Genomic DNA, 19557 nt, shown 5'->3' with positions numbered 1-19557 from the left:
CAGCTCGGTGCACCTGGTGTAGATGTTTTTAATCCAGGAGATCGGAGGTCTTCCAGAGTTCCCACATCCAACACACAGTACAAAACACTACCCTTGGAGCCACTCTCAACGCACTGTGCCCTAACAGACCAGGAATTTAAGAATAAAAAGTGAAACTTACCCAAGCCTGATAAGACAAAGCCACTCCAAACACTGACCCACTCACAACAATGGCCACTCTGCTTGCGCTTGTGTTATTTTTATTCATCCTTTCTAATGAATCTGCTCAGTGATTGGTCGCGGTCTAACTCCGAAAAACTGCCATGAAGATCTTCCCTTTTCATCTTGAGTGTGCACCCAATGGAAAAAGTAGCTCTTGTCCTATTCAGTGATTCATTGCAGTACAACACCACAAAACTGCTGTATAGCATGGAGAAAAATAGCAGCCACCCAGTAGTAATCCTGATTTAAGCAGGAAAGCTACTGACTTGCCTTTTCACGATGCTGAACACTTCAATAAGCAGCAATGGCATTACATTACAAACATATTTGAGAACAAAGCTATATACTCCTCTCCCAACAAATGGGCATGGGCTTTCAGGTGTATTACAATGTACCTCCCTAAGCAAATTAAAATATTAAGCAGCTGATGTCCATCACTTCTTTTACCTTCTCAAATGTTAGTTACTTATCTGCCGAGGCCCTCTGTTGGTCTGGATCAACCATGGATGTTGCATCCCAGCTGTCTACGTGATACACAAACCAGGGCAGTACGATATGTAGAGTAAGCTGTTGCCCATGTTGCATACTTCCCCTCTCCATGCAGCTGATGAATCTAACAGAATGGCAGGGACCATTGCAATTTGGTACCAGTGGCATCGCAGGAGTTGCCAGTCAGCGTTGAACTCAAATGTAGGGTTTCCAGCTCTGGATTTTTCCTCAGGATTTATTCCCAAAGACTTCTCCATGAGTGGGTATTAGCTCAAGACAGCAGAGGTTTGAGATCAGTTTTCCTTCTATATGAGCTGTCACCCACAGTTGACAAGCACCATCTGCCTGAAACAATTGGTTTTAAGGTGCCAGCAACCCCTCTTTCCCCCTTCTCTTGTCAGCAGAAACTATTCCGCCAGGCTTAGCAGCTAAGCCACATGTGAAAACCATAGGCTATTTGAGACGCACGCAATTGGGAGCATTTTATAGTGGAAGCTTACCCCAGCTATAACAAACTTAAGAAATAGATTTTAAACATAAGCAATACAATAAGGCATACTTTGATATTGGTTCCTTCATTATAAGTGTGAGCTAAAATAAACACAAATCCATTTACAGTGGCACAGGTTACACTGACACAAATATTTAACTGCTGATCACATTAAGAGACCAGCTGTATTCTCAAACATTTGGCTTGTATGCCAGAAGTACCTATATATAATTTTTCATTTTTAAGTAAACAGTATTGCTAGAAATATTCACTGGCTTAGGCAGCATCTGTGTGGAAAGGAAAACATCTAACTCATCATTTGGCTTGCATCCAAATTTATTTTATATGCCATATTAAAAGCCCAAGCCAGAGAAAATATAAGTCCAATTCTAAGCAACCAATATACAGGTGTCCCCCGCTTTTCGAGCATTCGCTTTACGAAACCTCACTGTTACGAAAGACCTACATTAGTACAATTTTCGCTTTCAGAAGGTGTTTTCACTGTTATGAAAAAAATCAGCGTGCGATAAAAAGCCCCACACGCCCCGAGCAGCCACGCTCCCCCGGATTCGGAACGGCATTGCTTTAACATGTTGCATTGAGCAGCCATTAGCAAGATGTGTCTGAGGTATTGGAAAAGCCTGAAAGAGCTCGTAAGGGTGTTACATTTAGCGTAAAACTAGACATAATTAAGCGTTTTGATCATGGTGAACGAAGTAAGGACAAAGTGAGTTTGACTTGTGGAAGCTGACGAAGATGATGTTGAAGAGGTTTTGGCATCCCATGACCAAGAACTGATAGATGAAGAGCTGATGCAATTGGAAGAGGAAAGGATAACAATCGAAACCAAATGCAGTAGTGAAATGAACGTGAAGCCACTGCGTGAGATTTTCGCTGCAATGATAAAGTACGACTTTAATTTTGAAAGGGTACGTCAGTTTAGGGGATATTTGTAAGATGGTTTCAGTCCTTATGAAGAACTGTATGATAGAAAAATGCAGTCAAGCAAGTCTTCCACATCAGCCACAGCAGACAATGAATCTCGACCTTCTGACATCGAGGCGGGCAGTCATAGGAGAAGATGAGCCACCTGCTTTAATGGAAACAGACGATGAGATGACACCCCCGTGTCCCACCGCCCCAACCCCCAGGCTGCGGACAGATACTGTACCGATTCGTGGAGGATGCAAAGGTAGCCGGGAGACACACAGCACATCTTTAAGAAAAAAGCCGAAATAAACATGCTAATTAATTAGGTGCCGCCCCACACGTAACTGTCAGCCCAGATCAGAGGCAATGCAATGGCAATCGGCACTGATCTGAGTCGACAATTACGTGTCGGGCGGCACCTAATTAATTAGCATGTTTATTTCGGCTTTTTTCTTAAAGATGTGCTGTGTGCCTCCCGGCTACCGCTGGACTCCTGCGTGCCTCGCGGCAATGTATCGCTCGGCGGCCTGGAGGGTGGGGGGTCACTGCACCACACAAACTCCGACAAGTCTAACACACCATCATCAGTGTGCTCAGCGCTTTTCCAATTCCGGTAAGTGATACTACACTGTACATACATTATTTCTACTTTATATAGGCTGTGTATTAATCATATCATTCCTGCTTTTACTATATGTTACTGTTATTTTAGATTTTGTGTGTTATTTGGCATGATTTGGTAGGTTATTTTTGGGTCTGCGAACGCTCACAAAATTTTCCCATATAAATAAATGGTAATTGCTTCTTCGCTTTACGACATTTCGGCTTACGAACCGTTTCATAGGAACGCTCTACCTTCGGATGACAAGGGAAACCTGTAATTTAAAATAGCCTCTTCACAAACAATAACCACATGAGTACAGAGAACCCAGGTTTGAAATCACATTAACATCTACAATCAGAGCAATGTAAAGCAGAACAGCAAGAGTCAAAAAAGAATTTGCAATAGAAAAGTACAATGGAAGGTACTTAGTGCCTTGGAGTAGAGACAGAAAACACCATTTGATTCGAGCCAATTTCCCTGACAAAGATATGTGCCGTATAAATGATGTTAAAAGTAAAACAGTTCCCAGATATAACAACACAAAAGTCACTTGAAACTGGCCCCAGCAAGCATCACTGTCAATCAATACACAGCACAGACTGTAGAAAAAAATATCACATTAAGAAACTTTCTAAGCTAATTGGGCATTTAGAAAATGTTTAAAAAGCTGTTTCACCAGAGGCTTGCTAAAGTCAGCCAAATCTGCAGGAGATGAGGCCAACACAAAATTATCGTGGAAAAAAATATTTGCTTGGAAATACAATGAATTTAAGTGAAGCACCCCAGGCCAGTACCATGTATACTTTTGATAAAGGCAAGAAAGATAAGTGACAGAATGTTATAGTCATGTCAGTTATATTTCACACAAAGAACCTTGCAGTGTATTTTTCTGTTGCAAATTCTGTTTTAGACAAGACCATAAGATATAGGAGCATAATTAAGCCATTTGGCCCATTGAGTCTGCCTTTCATTTCTTCTACCAAAGTGCATGACCATACACTTTCCAACACTGCATTCCATCTGCCACTTTTGCCCATTCTCCTAATATGTTCAAGTCCTTCTGTGGCCTCTCGACTTCCTCAGAACTACTTGTCCCTTCATATTGTCCACAAACTTTACAACAAAACTGTTAATTCTGTCATCGAAGACACTGACATATAACATAAAAAGCAGTCCCAACACAGTCCCCTGCAGAATACCACTGGTCACCAGCAACTAACATAAAAGGCTCCCCTCATTCCCACTCTTTGCCTTCTGCCAATCAGCCACTGCTTAATCCATGCTCATATCCTTCTTGCAATACCTGGGTCATTTACCATTTCCTGTAATACCTTGACCCTTGCTGTTCTGATTTACATTGCTCTGATTGTAGATGCAAACGGAGTGTTTTTAAACCTGGGTTCTCTGTCACTATATACATCTTACAGAAAATCTTTTTTCATGGTTTCTTACAGTATACTAATACTGCAAGACAGTAAATTTCACTACATTTGCCAGTGATATGAAACCTGATGTTAAACTGAGGTCCGGGCACAGATGAGTGAACAGGATGCTGCCTTCAAATTGGGGGACAAGATGGCTCCCAGGTCAACAGGTGTAATGCTTTTAGTCGCCATCAGGAAGGCAAAACAGGATTAATCAGAGAATATACAGCCATTTCTATGAAATCAGGGACAAGAACTTATGTGGCAGGGCATTCGGATCATAAAGGACTACAAGTCCACTCTCTGTCTTAGCAACAGTGACACCTTTCTTCCTGATAGGGTGAATGTTGTTTTTTTTTTTAAAACACTCTATTTGATGCACAAAATGAAATGCTAGCAAGGAAGGCTCCCCTTCCCCACCCCAGCTCCTGAGTAGGCACACTGTGTCCGCAGTGGATGTGAGGAAGGAAGAAAGACACTAGCCAGGGTTAGCCTATGTAAAGCTGCATGAACTGAAGGGCAGTTTAGCCCAGTTAACTAAGGTTCTAACAGAGATCTTCACACCTCTCTGGAATAGTTCACTGTCCCCACAGGCTTGAAGATGGCCACTATCATCCCAATACCCAAAAGGGTGACAGTCATCCACCTCAACAACTACCATCTAGTGGTACTGATCTCAACAATGAAGTGCTTTAAATAGCATTAAGTCCCATTTTCCTGCTACTTTGGACACTTTCCAGTTTGCTTATTGCTCAAATCAGTCCACTGATGATAGCCATAGCACTCCACTCCATCCTGCCCACCTGGAAAATGGTGCCTCAGAATGCTGTTGATCAACTTCAGCTCTGCATTAAATACAATCACCCCTCAGAAGCTCGTGGGTAAACTGCCCTCATTGGATCTCAAGACTTTTCTTTAACGGGATCTTGGTCTTCTTGACAGAAAGGCTACTGTCAGTCCACATTAGCACGAACATCTCTAGCTTCATCACCCTGAGCGAGCACCAGCACTTCCCAGGGTTGCATGCTCAGACCACTGCTGTTCATGTTGCTAATGCATGACTGCATTGCTAGATCCAGTTCAAACCGAATCAAGTTTGCTGGTAACACAGTGATGATGAGACAGCATGCAGAGAGGAGGTAAGAGCTGCTGGTAGAATGGTGCAAGCACAACTTGAGTCTCAACGTGGACAAGACCAAAGAGATAATTGTGGACTAAGATGGTGCAGGCTGACCACTCATCACAGCACATAAACAGCTCTTCCATGGAGAGAGTTAGGAGACCAAGTTTCTGGGAATGCACATAACATGTCTCACCTGGACCCTCAACACCAGTTCTTTAGTTAAGAAAGTACAGCAGCATCTCCACTTCCTGAGGAGAAAGAGCTGAGTGATCCTCTCCTTCCACATTCTAACCAATTTGTACGTGAGCATGATCAAGACTGTCCCAACCAGCTGCACCAGCATCTGTCACAGAAATTGTAAGACATCTGACCACAACTTCCCACGAAGGACTGCAAGAACTGCTGAGGGGATCATTGGGATCTCTTTTCCAGCCAGCAGAGATATTTATCCGGAGCACTACGTATGCACTGCCAATGACACCCTCCCATCCATCCAACAATCTCCATGACCCCACCCCCCACCCCCACCATCAGGCAGGAGGTATATTAACATTAAGACAAGAACTGAGAATGGGAAACAGCTTCTTCCCCCAGACCGCAAGACGACTGAACTCCCTGCCACCGCCCAGGTCTCATCACTTATGAAGCACCAGTAGCAATACAATGTTTACTTTTTAAAATGTACCTTATTAATTTCTTTGTGGTAATATTCTTTGTGCTGTGTAAGTTATATGTACTGTATTTTGTTTTGTTTGGCAGTATACCTGTATACAGCTGAATGACCATAAACTAAACTTGAATGTGAACTTTAAGTTTCATGGTATTAGACGTGATGTCTGTGCTGACACTGGTGTCAATTTAAAGTACACATCAGCCTGCATGTGGTTTGTGTCTCTCAACACACACACAGAACACAGCATCTATAAACATATATAAACAGTCGATGTTTCAGGTCAAGCCCCTTCGGGGGAGCGCCAGAATATAAAGGTCAGGTGGGAAGGGGAAGGAAGACTAGCTGGAAGGTGATAGTGAAAGGTAAAGAAGGAATCTGATAGGAGAGGAGAGGCAAGTGGTGTGCCAGAGGTAAATAATATGTTTGGTGTAGGATCCTGGTGAAGATACCTAGAATGAGGTGTTGGATGCAGAGGTTCATCCATAGTCAAATGACTAGTAGCATCATAAAAGGCGCTATCATATCTGCTTCCTCACTAGGCTCTGTTTAAGGAACCCACCACTCTTTTTTTTCCAAAAAAAAAGTTGCCCTACACAAAATTACAAGGCATAGATAGGGTACACAGTCAGAATTTCTACCTGGGGTAGAAATGTCAAGCACTAGAGGATATGCATTTAAGGTGGGTGGGGGTGGAAAGTTTAAAGGGGATGTGTGGGGCAATATTAATGGAGTGGTGGATGCCTTGAACAGGCTGCTAGGGATAGTGTGGAAGCGGGTAGGAAAGTGCCAAAGAGGTTGTCAGAATGTGGATCGGTAGAGAATTCATTTTATTTGGTTTAATTGTTCTCTCTTCTCCCGCCCCCCAACTTCCACTTCCACCCATCCCTCCTCTCTCACCTACCTTCTCCCTCACCTGGTCTCATCCATCACTTGCTCGTTTGTACTCCTGCTCTTCCCACCTTCTTATTCTGGCTTCCTCACCCTTCCTTTCTAAACCTAATGAAGGGTCTTGGCCTGAAACAGTTTTTTCCTCTCCATGGATGCTGCCTGACTTGCTGAGTTCATTCAGAATTTTTCTGCTGTAGTTTAATTTGGTATCAGGTTTATGGGCTGAAGTACTGTTCCTGCACTATTCCATGTTGTAAGCCTTCTAGACGTGTTCACTAATCTATTTGCTTTTATTTCCAGTTTTACTGTTTTCAATCTCTGCTTGGCCTCCATTGCCTTGATGAGCTGAAATAAAGGAATTCTTCTTATCGAAGCATTATCTGTCTGGTTAGAACTTCCTCGGATCTGGTTCCTACACCTGGAGAATTTAAACTGTCTCACCATGGTGCTCCTCTGCACTGCATCACTATCTATGACACCTGCTACTGGGAATAATCTGGTGCTTCCTGAGCAAGGAAAGTTGCATGTTTTTTTTCATAGGGGGAGATGGGTTTGGTCTCGGGAGAATGGGGCAGCCGGGGGGTGGTGTGGTTACCCTGAAATAATTTGTGTAATTGCATAATTGGGTGTTCATAGTGATGTTCTGGAAAATGCTTGACAGAATCAGCATTTTTAAGATAATGTTGGTTGAGGGAATGGCTGCTGATTTGCGACTGACTTTTCTGACATTTTGACTTGCAATGTCCGAATGCTGAGGAAAATTTTATTATCCCATCTAATACAAAATGGAGTTGACTTGGACAGGTTAACCACATCTCATTTTTGGTGGAAGTGAAAATGGTCTCTGTTCTCCAACTTGATAGTTGATGGCATGACACCGAAATGAATATAAGGTTTCTACTTTAAATACAAAGAACCAAAGTTTAATGCCAGATTGAAAAGTAGCATGATTGCTAATAGATTTCAGCTGTGGTATTTTATTGACAGGTTTTCTTTCAAAAAATATAATGCAGTTCATTAATAAATTAATTTTATTTCATCTCTGTATTAACAGTATACGATTGTTTCATAGATTGTGGTAAAAATTGAGCAGTTTCATCAGAGATGCTAACAAACTTGGACTCCAATAACTCAGGTTTTGGGTTTGCTGTGTAATTCTCATATTTTGGTTTCTTTACCCAAAGAGTTCCTTCTGAGTTAAATTTCAACAAAGGCCGTCAACATTTACCTAGCTTCCTGAGTGCCTTTAAATCCTCATGGCCTGCATTCACCAAGGTGTGAGCAATCCTTAGACCAAAATTAAAGGACGAGACTGGTGCAGTGTTGTCAGGTTGTGAATCAAAGTTTGTATCTGCGTATATTTCCGGGAAAGTGGAAACACTTGATACCTGACAATTGCAAGAAAGAATGGAAGCAGAATGTTGTTATCCCTACTGCTGAACCGCTAAAATTTGAAACAAGAGTTTTGGAACCATTCAGTGCCCTGTGATGTGGAAGCAAGATGCTGTGGAAAACACGTTCACAAGCATGAACAGTTGTTTGAATTTTTGAGTCATAATCATACAGCACAGTAGCAGGTCCTTCAGCCCATTTGTCAATGTTAACCATGATTCCCATGCTATTTCCATTTGTCCATGGTTGGTCCATAATCCTCCAAAACATGTATCTATCCAGACGTTATTTAACTGTCAATGTACTTATCTCAACCTCTTCCTCTGGCAGCTTGTACTGACCACCTTCTGCATGAAGAGGTTGATCCTTCTTTAAATTTTTTCCTCTTTTGATGTTAAATCAATACCCTTTAGTTTTTCATTATCTGGGGGGAAGAAAAGACTGACTGCATTCCCCTATTTATGCCCATCATTATTTTATATACCTGTAAGGTCATCTCTCCACCTCCTATGGTCTAAGGAATAAAACAGTGGCTTGTCCAACTTGTGCCTTCAAGTCCTGGCAACATTCCTGTAAACATTTGCATTCTTTCCAATTTAATGACATTTGCTACAGCAGAGTAACTAAAACTGCACCCATTACTCCAAATATGGCTTCACCAATTCCTGTCCAACATGTGTTTAGTTGATCAGGGTTCCCCCTCCCCTTTCACTGTCTGCAGCATCACCTGTTTTAATGTCTACAAACTTAGTAACTATGCCTTTACATTTTTCATCCACATTGCTGCTTATTATTTATATAAACAATGGGCCCAGCAACAAACCCTTTGGCACACCACTAGCCATAGGCCTCCATTCTGAAAAGATAACCGTTTCACATCATCCAGTGCTTCTCACCATCGAGCCAATTAGCTAGATACTCCTGATCCATGCAATCTAGGCTTCCATGTAGGACATTATCAAAGTCCTTGATAAATTCCATAAGATAATGTGCACTTGTGCAGCCCTCATCTATCCTCTTGGTTACCTCGTCAAAATAACTCTATAACAGATTTGTGAGACATGGCACAAGGCAATGCTGCCCATCCCTAATCATCTTTTTCATCCATCCAGTTAGTGGTAGGTCATTTCCCTGCAATAGCTCGCTGTCCACTAATATCAGGCTCACCAGCCAATATTAGCTGTTTTGTCTTTGTTGCTCTGAAGGGCTTTTGAAGTCCTCTACCTTTGATTATCCTCACCTGCATCTTCTCTATTTCCTGCATATCTGCACTCACCACATCTTCCTTTTGCCTTAACACGGATAGACTGCCTGTGGTCCTCACGATCTTTTTGTGTTGTCATTATTTGATCCAGCAAAGTTACGTTTACAGTACTCCGTCCCTTCTCCCAACAATATAATTCTGGTTTCTGCCCCCTTCCTTTCCAATTCTGATCTTCCAATAGGGGGCTCAGTCCTTATTCAGGTATCTGACTTGTAGAGTTTCTCCAGCATTTTGTGTGTATTATTCATGAGTTGTCATCTGCAGTGGATGTGTACATCTATATACTCTACAGGTCTTTTCCTCATTCTGAATCATTTTCTGTATACTTCAGTTGCTATAAAATGTGGTGGCTGTTGTCTGTTGTGTCCGACAATGACAGGAAACCTTTATGGGAAGAGTTCTTAAGAAATGGAAAAGCTGTTGCAATGGGCGGTTCCACTCTCTCACCTCAGAGGTCCAGGCCCAGTGATACGAACAAGCATCAGAACTGGGGTCTTCCTTGGTTACAGTGGATGACCACGACTACTTCTGTGCCTCGCACCTTTGTTCTCCATGTCGTGTGGCAGAACTGCCTTCCTGGCTGTTGGATTTCACTGTAGGTATCAAATCACCCAGAATGCTGGAGCAGGCTTTTCTGAGAAGAGTAGGATCTGTCAGTGTGAATTTGTGTGTCTTTTTTCTTAAAGTAAGGCAGGGCACCTTAACAACCCACACCTCCAATCTCATCTCATTGATTGGAACACCTGACTCCAAATTTTGTAGAAGGCTCCTAGAAGGTCACATACTTTTTTTGAACCTAGTCTGTGATTGTTTAATTGGTGTACGCAGTATTGACAAGAAGTACGATTGTTTAGACAGATTGTGTTTGCTTATTGTTGTGACTTAGATGAAGATCACACCACACTTTACGAGCAATTAGTGCAGAAAAGCAGGTAATAGCAACAGGTTCACAAACTTTTTCTTGCAACTGTACTTGAAGATAGATTAGTGTCAGAGCTATAGGAAACATTCAAAAAGAAGAATAAAGGTACAGCCAATAGGAGAACTTATTAGCTTAAGTTAACTGTACATCAGTTAGTTTAAAATCAATTCTGCAGAAAGCCTAGAAAGATATAGAAAGTCAAAAGGTGAAATTGAAAGTATTCAAGAAAGTGTGGGAAAGGGACATTTAAAAAAAAAACTGGCAATTAAAATCAAAAGATGTTTTGCAATGATCAGCTGCGTGTGGAGACAAAAATCACGGACATTGTCATGAGCGTGATACATTGGATTAGACACAGTCAAATAACAATGTAATAAAGAGATTTAGTGCCTTCAACAATGTGTTGATCACCAGATCAGCATAAACATTTTCCATGCTGTTATTGAAAATAGACAAACTGTGGAAGCTCTGGTCATCATTTTCCAATTCTCCGTCAACAGGAGTGATACCAGCAAACTGGAAGACTACTAATATTATATTTCTGTTTGAAAAGGCAAAAATGCAGCATTTACAGTCTCGTTAAACTTCAGTAATGTGGTAAATTTTGGAATCAAATGTGAAGGGTAGTATAAAGCCTCATTGAGGTCAGAATAGGAAGATTTAGTGAATGATCACATAGAATCTTTTTGAGGTTACAAGAGTGTAGATAAGGGCAGTGTACTTGACTTGATCAACATTGATTTCTCAAGCAGCTTAGACATCAATTAACTGGCAAGGCCAGAGGAAGTGAACAGGTTATGATGATGAAAGCTTATTAATCACAGTGATAACCTAGAAGAGATGCAAATGGAAGCAAAAATGAAAAGAGAAGTGGGGGGGGGGAAAGAGGTTGAAGAAAATAAAAGCAATGTTGAAAATACAAGATGCCATTGTTGCAGGAATATACCAGATACTCAAAATATGCAATTTCAGAAAAATATTAATTTTAACAGGTATTTCTAGTACCATAACACATACAATTGCTGTACAGCTACAAAGCTCAGATTTAGTTCAGACCTCCAGTGCTGCCCAGGTGGAATTTGTACATTTTCCCTTAAAGCCATGTGAGCCTCCTCTGAATGCTGCTGTTTCCTCAAGTCCTGAAACAATGTACTGGCTGGTTAATTTCTTCTGGAGTTTTCCCCTGGTGTAAGTAGATAGTAGGAAAATTAAGGGGATTTTTTGGGCACATGAAGGAACATATTACGGAGAAGCAGGGGAATGGGATTGCTTAGAGGGCTATTGTTCAATGTCAGCAGGAAATTTATGAGGTCTGTGTGCAGTTATGGGGAGCAAAGTATTAGAGTTAGAAGATTCTAAAAATAAACCTGAAGAGCTGGTTATGTGAAATTAATGTACTATCCTGAGGGGTATAAATGTGCCAAGTTGAAAGATGAAATGCCTTTCTTTTGGCCGACACTGATGCACGATACCGAAGACAGCAGAATAAAGATGGAAAATTAAGACAAGTAGACGGAAGCTGAGCATCACCCCTGCAAACCAGACTGAGGTACTTTGCAAAGTCATTGCCCAATGTTCCTTTGTTTTCCCCAGTCGAGGGCAGATTGCATTGCAAGAACAGAATTAAGCACACCAAACTGGAAGACATACAATTAAATCTCTGCTCATTCTGGGCAGTTCAAGATGTTGAGGAGAGAGGCAAATGGGAAGATATTGCCTCCCCTGCAATTACATGGGGAGGTTCTATGAAAAGGGCAGTGGGTACAGGTAGAAATAGGAAAGTGAACCAAAGGATAGTTGAAGTAAAAATCTCTTCGATATGCCAAAAGCAAAACTGAGAATAAAAAAAAGTGGTGGTGTAATTTTGAAGGCAGGGAAATTGCAGTTATTGATGGATATGAACACTGGAGGCATGATTACTAAGTCTGCAGATCCATAAATACGGGCTGTGTTGTGGAAACGAGAAAGAAGAACAAGCGAGCAAGACAGAAATGAAAGGTTATGTAGAATATTGAAAGATGGAAATTAAATCCCAAACGCAAGGTGACATTTCGTAAAGTTAGACAGAGTAGGACATGAAATGGTGCTGTAAATGATAAAGCACTGATGAATTCTGATGAACAAGACAAGTTTCTAGTTCCCTTAGCGTGGTGAAAGAGACTTTTGGAATACCTAGGGCACAGAATATTAAATTTGGAACATTATGTTGTAATTTGCAAATGGTTGCATCGTTCTGTGTACCGCTCTGGTCACACTATAGGAAGGATGTAGCTGTGCTGGACAGTAGAGGATATTCATGATGATGCTGCATAAATTGGAGGAAATTAGTTATGGGGAGAGATTGGAAAGGCTGGTAGGCTCATTTCTTCCCCTAAAGTGAAGGCGGCTGAGAGGTAACCTGATCGAATTTTTAAACCACAGTTGTGTTATCAAAATCAAGAGAGCTTAGGTTTAAAGTGCGAGGAAGGAGATTTAAAGATGGATGATCTAAGTTGTTTTTCCAATACATACATACATAGTGTGGTTGATATCTGGCATATATTTATATAAACAAGTCTTGTCTCAGGAAGTGATGGAATCAAATACAATCACTGTATTTAAGGGGGCACATAGATACTTGAATAGGCAAGGTAGAGAAGAATACAATCTTAATGTGGACAATGACAATTCATAAGTATAGAAGTTGAAGGGCCAAAGGTGACAGCAAGAGGAAATACATCGTTGGTTAGGATAGAGTAGAGTGAGTGAGATGTATGGGAAACTAAATGGATGCAGTTGGAACTTCTGTTAACTAAGCTGGAGAGGAAGTTTGGTGGAGCAAAAAGAGGACATTTTGACAGCAATGGTGTCGAAGAGTATGCCAACTTGTCATCAACTTCCATCCTTGCCTCATTTTCACAAATCTATCCACAAGAGTCATTTTTGAATTTTTTCTATCCCATCTCTTCCAGTCTTTCCTGAAATGACTCCATTCTATTTTGCCTGCTTCACAGGCTGAGTAGTTTTGTTGATTATTGTTCATTTCTGCCATTATCCAAATGATCCATCATTATGTGCATTCTCTTCCCCTTTCAATACCCCAAAGAGACAGTTCCACAGAGCACCACTTTACCAACGCTTTTTAATCTTTCTCACAGTGACTTTCACACAACCATGCATGATACAACACCTGCTTGTATCTCTGCCCTTCCTACTATCCAAATGGTCATTTAAATTAGAACAGCAGTTAACTTGCAGTGTACAAAATTCGTGCTCACAATCTGGTTTACTCTATATTGGAGAAGTAATATACAGATTAGTGACTGTTTAGCAACGCTGTTCTGCTAGATCTGAAGCTGTGACCCAAAGTTCCACCTGCCTATCACTTCAATTCTGTACTGTTCTCCCACTCTGACCAATTCCAATAAAGAGATAATTTGAACAAAATACATTCTGCTTTTCGCTCAACCTATGCTACCCAAGTTGAGTATTTACAATTTGGGCAGTTTTTACTTCCTTTTCAATGCTCTTGAATAACTTTCAATTCACTTACTTTTAAAGATTCACATTAATTCTACATTTATTCCTGTTGTCTCACAAACTATGAGACCTGGCTCTCTCTTTCAGCCTGCCTTCTCACAAAACTCTGCATCCTTAGCTTTCACTTGAGAAGTTCCAGGCATCTCCATTAACTTTACACTAAAATTTCCACCTTTAGAATACTCTATGTAGACCTATGGAGCAAAACAAAGCAAGTTAAACAATTCACATAAAAGTTGCTGGTGAACGCAGCAGGCCAAGCAGCATCTCTAGGAAGAGGTACAGTCGACATTCGAGTCCTGACGAAGGGTCTCGGCCCAAAACATCGACTGTACCTCTTCGTTGAGATGCTGCTTGGCCTGCTGCGTTCACCAACAACTTTTATGTGTATTGCTTGAAATTCCAACATCTGCAGATATCCTCGTGTTTGCAAAGTTAAACAATTAATATTTGAGCAAGCATGGCCAAGGCATGAAGAGAGAAAGCCAAACAGATACCAAGCTGCAGTCTTGAAATTAGCTCAGAATTTACTTAGATCTCTTTCCAACCGAGAATCTTAGTTTTGAATTAACCATGGCAGAAGTCAAGGGATTGAGTTGTAGCATATGGCCTTTCAAACGTAGAAGAATTTTCAAGACCACAAATTATCATTAATGCAGATAACAGAAACAAACCCATAGCCACTCACACAATCTTTTTCATACAACTATTTTATCTAGTGCCGGGCAAAATTAGAGCCACCGAAGGCATTCAACCTATTGTACCCATATTGGTCCGAAAAGAGCTACCAAGCCTAATCCAAACATCCAGTACAAGGTCCTTAGCCCCATCGGTCACAGATGCAAGTATTGTTCAAATGTGATGTATTTCTATTTCTAACACAGCAAGTTCCAGATAAATTCAACATTTTTCCTTATTGCCCCACAATCTGTTGTAACCAATATTCCTCCTAAGGTCTACCCATGCATGCGTGCACACATCTTTTACTACTAGAACGAAGGAATTTAACCTGTACGTAAGATGTTGTCACCCTCTACCTTGTTGGCATGTTAAGTATGTTTCACGATCATACACAATCGCATTTCCTTTTCTGGTTTCTGACGCAGACGGTGTTGTGATGATTTGTCTGTAGATCTTAGAACTGATTTATTTATACTGTTTTATTGAAGAAATTATTCAGTACGCATTCTGACAATAGCTTAATACATCCGCATACTCTAGAATCACACCTTTCTTGTCATGTTGTGACTAGAACTGAAGTACTTGCATTGCAGTCTACTGACAGTACAGTATTTGAATAACTGTCTTAATAATTTATGCCTCAACTTACAGGAAAACATGTTACCTTACTGATTAGTCCTGCTACCTTTAAGGAACAGGGCACATGCACTCCCAAGTCCCTCTTCTGCTCCACATCTCCCAGCAACCCTTTACATCTCCTTCACTCTGTCACATCTATAAATTAAGTTCCATTATTTATTTTATTTTAGAGCTATTTCATTGCTCTACTTAAGAAACTATTTGCAACACTGAGCAATCTAAAGCTTTTCTGCTTACCATATGGCTAGTGTTTGTCATTTCTTAAACCATACCCTCGGATCTATGACCTAATTTAAGTATATAATATAAGAAAAACAGCCTTATTCCGTTCTTCGCAATCCCATAGATAATACAGAAGGCATCCTTCACACATTATCCTTTGCTTCCTGCAATTTGAGCCACACAAGGCATTGTGCATTGCAAGATGCTTCGTGCCTACTCACACAACAGTGCCGGGTCAAACTCTGAAAATGGTTGGAAACACAAGCAGGTACAAGGCAGATTGCAAATACTAGGATATAGGATTTTTTAAAAAAGAAACAAACTGAGGGAACTCGGAGGGTCGAGCAGTATCCATGGAGATTAAGCAATTGGAAAGTCCTGATACAGAGTTTCGACACGAAACAACGACAACTTCTTACTGAGCAGCAGGTCTTTGCACTGGAAGTATACAGTAGGCGCTACCCACTACCCAGTGAAGTCAACGGTCTGGCTGGTAATAGCCCACTCCCCTGAGCCTCCACCCACCACTCCCGTATCCCGATCGGCGGCTGCTCACTCTGTGACCCATACACACACAACGGTCAACAAGGATCGACAGCCGGGCCCTCAGTCAGACTCCGGCCAGGAGCGGCACGTCCACTCACTGCTGACCAGAACAACCCGCCATTTTGCAGCGAACGCGATAAACAGTGAGCGGGACGGCACATGGCTTTGGAGGGACACAGAGACACCCCCCAGCCCGGCCAACAACGACCGCCGGGGCGGCGCAGAACCTGGGAAATGGCTGAGGCCTGACTCGGACTGGGAAGCGGTGCTCACCTTGCTACGGGCCCGAGCTGTTGGTGGGTAACAGTCTCCACGGCTACCGTGACTATGGCGTTTATTCTCAAGGCAACAGTTGCTACCGATCTCCGCTCACGTCATCCGCAGCGCAGTGGTACCGCCCATGCACCTCAAAATCTGTACTTCTATTGGTCTTCCGTCTCGCGCTCCGCGCCGGTGTCTGCGTTTATTTGGCTAGTCGGGCCGTCAGTCAAACTTTCATTTCCTACACCTTCCGGTCCCCCTCCCAAATATTGATTTCCTGCGGTAATTCGTCATTGTCCTAGCAACGGATACCCATTGGCCAATGAGGACACGGTTCAGGTGCGCGGCGACGGTCGCAGGAGCTGGCGTGGGGGATTGTGGGGCAGTGTGGACGGAAGTAGCGAACGGGCGGGGACTTGGTGGTGGGGAACGGAGTTGGGTTGCAGCGCCTTATCATCCAGTGATGGAGATAGTAGACAGGATGTAAATAAAAAATAGTGTAAGGTGTTGCTGAGATTTGAATGTGGACCGGTTTCTTATGTCAGTGAGATTAGATTAACTGAGGATTTGAAAAAACACCATGAGATATTGTGAGTGGAAGATCTCTTTAAGAGATGGGACACTCCTGGTGTTTTGTAAAGATAGTAAACAACGTGAGAAAGCTTTAGGGTTAAAAGCTGTGGGAGGAAGAAATGTTACACCAAGGAATTATATTAAACATCAGTGGCTTTGAGGAGCATTTGCATCTAGAGCCGGGATTCCCAACCTGGGGCCCACGGACCCCTTGCTTAATGGTATTGGTCCATGGCATAAACCCAGGTTGAGAAGTCCTGCTCTAGAAGTACCGGTGGACCAAGTTTAAAATAATTTAGTCGAGGAAAAGTCATAGGTACTAAATGTTTAAAGGGGTTTCTTGGTGGAGTTCCAACAATGTATTGGTGATGGCTAACTTTGATGAAAAAGTTGCTCGATAGGGTTATTTTAGGCTATGGTTCAAGTCTATGTGCCACCCCCTCCAGAAGTTTAATCACGTAGTAGCTGTGTATAGGGGTAAAAAGCAGTGTGGTGGATGTGGTGGAGAACATAATTATGGTAATTGTGGATGAAGTATTAGGCCAAACTGTAGCAAATACGGAGAGGAACATAACTGCTTATGCAGGATGCCTGGTATACAAAGTTTATTATCAGAGTACATATATTTCACCACATACAACACTGAAATTCCTTTTCTGCGGGCACACTTGGCAAATCTATAGAACAGTAACTGTAAAGAGAATCAATAGACAACAAATTGTGCAAATGCAGATATAAGTAAATAGCAATAAATGATGTACATGAAATAACAATACAAAAGAGTCCTTAAATGAGTGTAGCTACCCCCTTTTGTTCAAGAGCATGATAGTTGAGGGGTAGTAACTGTTCTTGAACCTGGTTGTGAGTCCTGAGGCACCTGTACCTTCTACCTGGTGGCAGCAGGAAGAAACGAGCATGGCCAGGGTGGTGAGGATATTTGATGACTGATGCTGCTTTTCTACAGTAGCGTTTCATGTAGACGTGCTCAATGGTTGGGAGGATTTTACCTGTGACGTACTGGGTCGAATCCACTACCTTTTGTAGGCTTTTCCACTCAAAGGCATCAGTGTTCCCATACCAGGCCGTAATGCAGCCAGTCAGCACACTTTCCACCACTCATCTATAGAAGCTTGCCAAGGTTTCTCAGCAACATGTTGAATCTCCACAGACTCCAGAAACGGAGGTGCTGTTGTGCTTTCTTCACAATAATATTTATATGATGGTTCCAGGACAGGACTTCTGAGGTAGTGACACACGGGAATTTAAAGTTACCAGCACTCTCAAACCTCTGATCATCTAATGAGTACTGGCTCATGGACGTATGGTTTCCCTCTTCAGGGTATTTTAGTGTTCACAGTACTAGGGACACAACTGTGAAAGGGATGGTGGTGAATGGCTTTCTGGAAGAAAAGTATTTGGTATGCTTGGCTGATGCTGAGTTGGTGTCGTAATACACCTTAGGTTGGTGTGTCACCCACTATTATACATTATGAGAAGCCAATTGAGCCATGAGTATGGGATATGGATAAAGTTCCTCTGGGAACTATCCCTAGCTCCAGCTGTCCCACCTGTAACTGTCCTTGGGTGATGTCAGCTGCTGATGCATCAGCTGCTCACAGAGCAGAGGTTGTGGTAGAGAGGGATGGCATCGGGCCTGGTGGGGAAGGAGCTGCTCTGTCCCAACAGAGAAAGGGGCAAGCAGGCAGGGGTGGAGATTGAGCTGAAGGTTGATGAAGGCGGATAGTTGAAAGCCCAGTTTCACCAAGTGTTTCCAGCACCTGGTGCGATGGAGATTCGGCTGAGGGAGGAAGGGAGAAAATCTGTGGAGATGAGGGCCTTCTGAGATTTGTCTCAGGGCTGTCACAGCCATCCTAACTGCCCTTCAGAAGCTGATGGTGAGTCACATTCTTACCTGGTGAAGGTGGCCCATGGTGTTGTTCAGGAGGTTGCCTAGAATCATGACAAATCTTTGTTCACATTGTTTCTAAGTGGTAACACGTGACTTGAATCCGCAGATGCTGCCGTTATCCTTGCCGTTTTTCGTGTTGAGATTGTGGATTTAGGAAGTAGCTTTGGTGAACAACAGCGGTGCATTTTATGGATTGTATGCACCGCAGGTGCAGTGTGCTATGGCAGAAGGATGGAGTGAATGTCGGGGGTGGCTGATAGGTTGCTATAGGTTGTTCACCCTTGGGCAAGTAGAGACTGTTTTTGTGCCTTGCAGCTGCTACTGGATACCCAGTCTTGTTGCCATGGCATTTTAGTGGGCTTTTGGTCAATGGTGACTTTAGTGGGGGGACTAGGCAATATGCTATTCAGTGTCAAGGGTACATGGATAGCCCTTTCTTCTGGAGGTGGGCATTATGAGAAGCATGGACAGAGTAGATGGTCAAAAACCAATAGGAGAAGTGATTTGTACAAAATGAAAGAGCTGTTAGGGGAATCTGAGGGGTAGGTTTATTTTCCAGTGGTAAACGTATGGATCTTGCCGTCAGAGCATCAAACATGATTACTACATTTAAGAGATGCTCAGAGAGGCACTTAAATAGGCAAAACATAGAGAAATACAGTCCTCATGAGAGTAGATCAGCTGAAGGGTCGAGGTGGATGTGGGAGGTTGAAGGGTATGTTTCTATGTAATACAACTATTTTCTTGTAACATTCTTTTTTGCGTGCTTAGTAACAACTACCACGTCCTCGGTAAGTGTGAGGGTAG

General features: G+C 42.3%; 1 protein-coding gene across 4 annotated transcripts in view; it reads right to left on the bottom strand.

Moving 5' to 3' along the window:
* rfx2 (regulatory factor X, 2 (influences HLA class II expression)) overlaps nt 1-16369 on the bottom strand; it is a 221387-nt gene extending 205018 nt beyond the window's left edge. For 2 of the 4 annotated variants that reach the window (XM_072244688.1, XM_072244691.1), the window contains exon 1: nt 16281-16368. The gene's annotated coding sequence lies outside the window, so the exon portion shown is untranslated. Of the gene's footprint in view, nt 1-15880; nt 15896-16280 lie in introns of those variants that run through there. The other 2 variants (XM_072244689.1, XM_072244690.1) reach the window with 2 other exon arrangements.
* Between the last annotated feature and the right edge of the window lie 3188 nt (nt 16370-19557).

Source organism: Mobula birostris, chromosome 26 (assembly GCF_030028105.1).
Source record: "Mobula birostris isolate sMobBir1 chromosome 26, sMobBir1.hap1, whole genome shotgun sequence".
Classification (NCBI taxonomy): Eukaryota; Metazoa; Chordata; class Chondrichthyes; order Myliobatiformes; family Myliobatidae; genus Mobula; species Mobula birostris.
The sequence above is the reverse complement of the archived record's forward strand: the minus strand, read 5'-3'. Positions and strand labels throughout refer to the sequence as shown.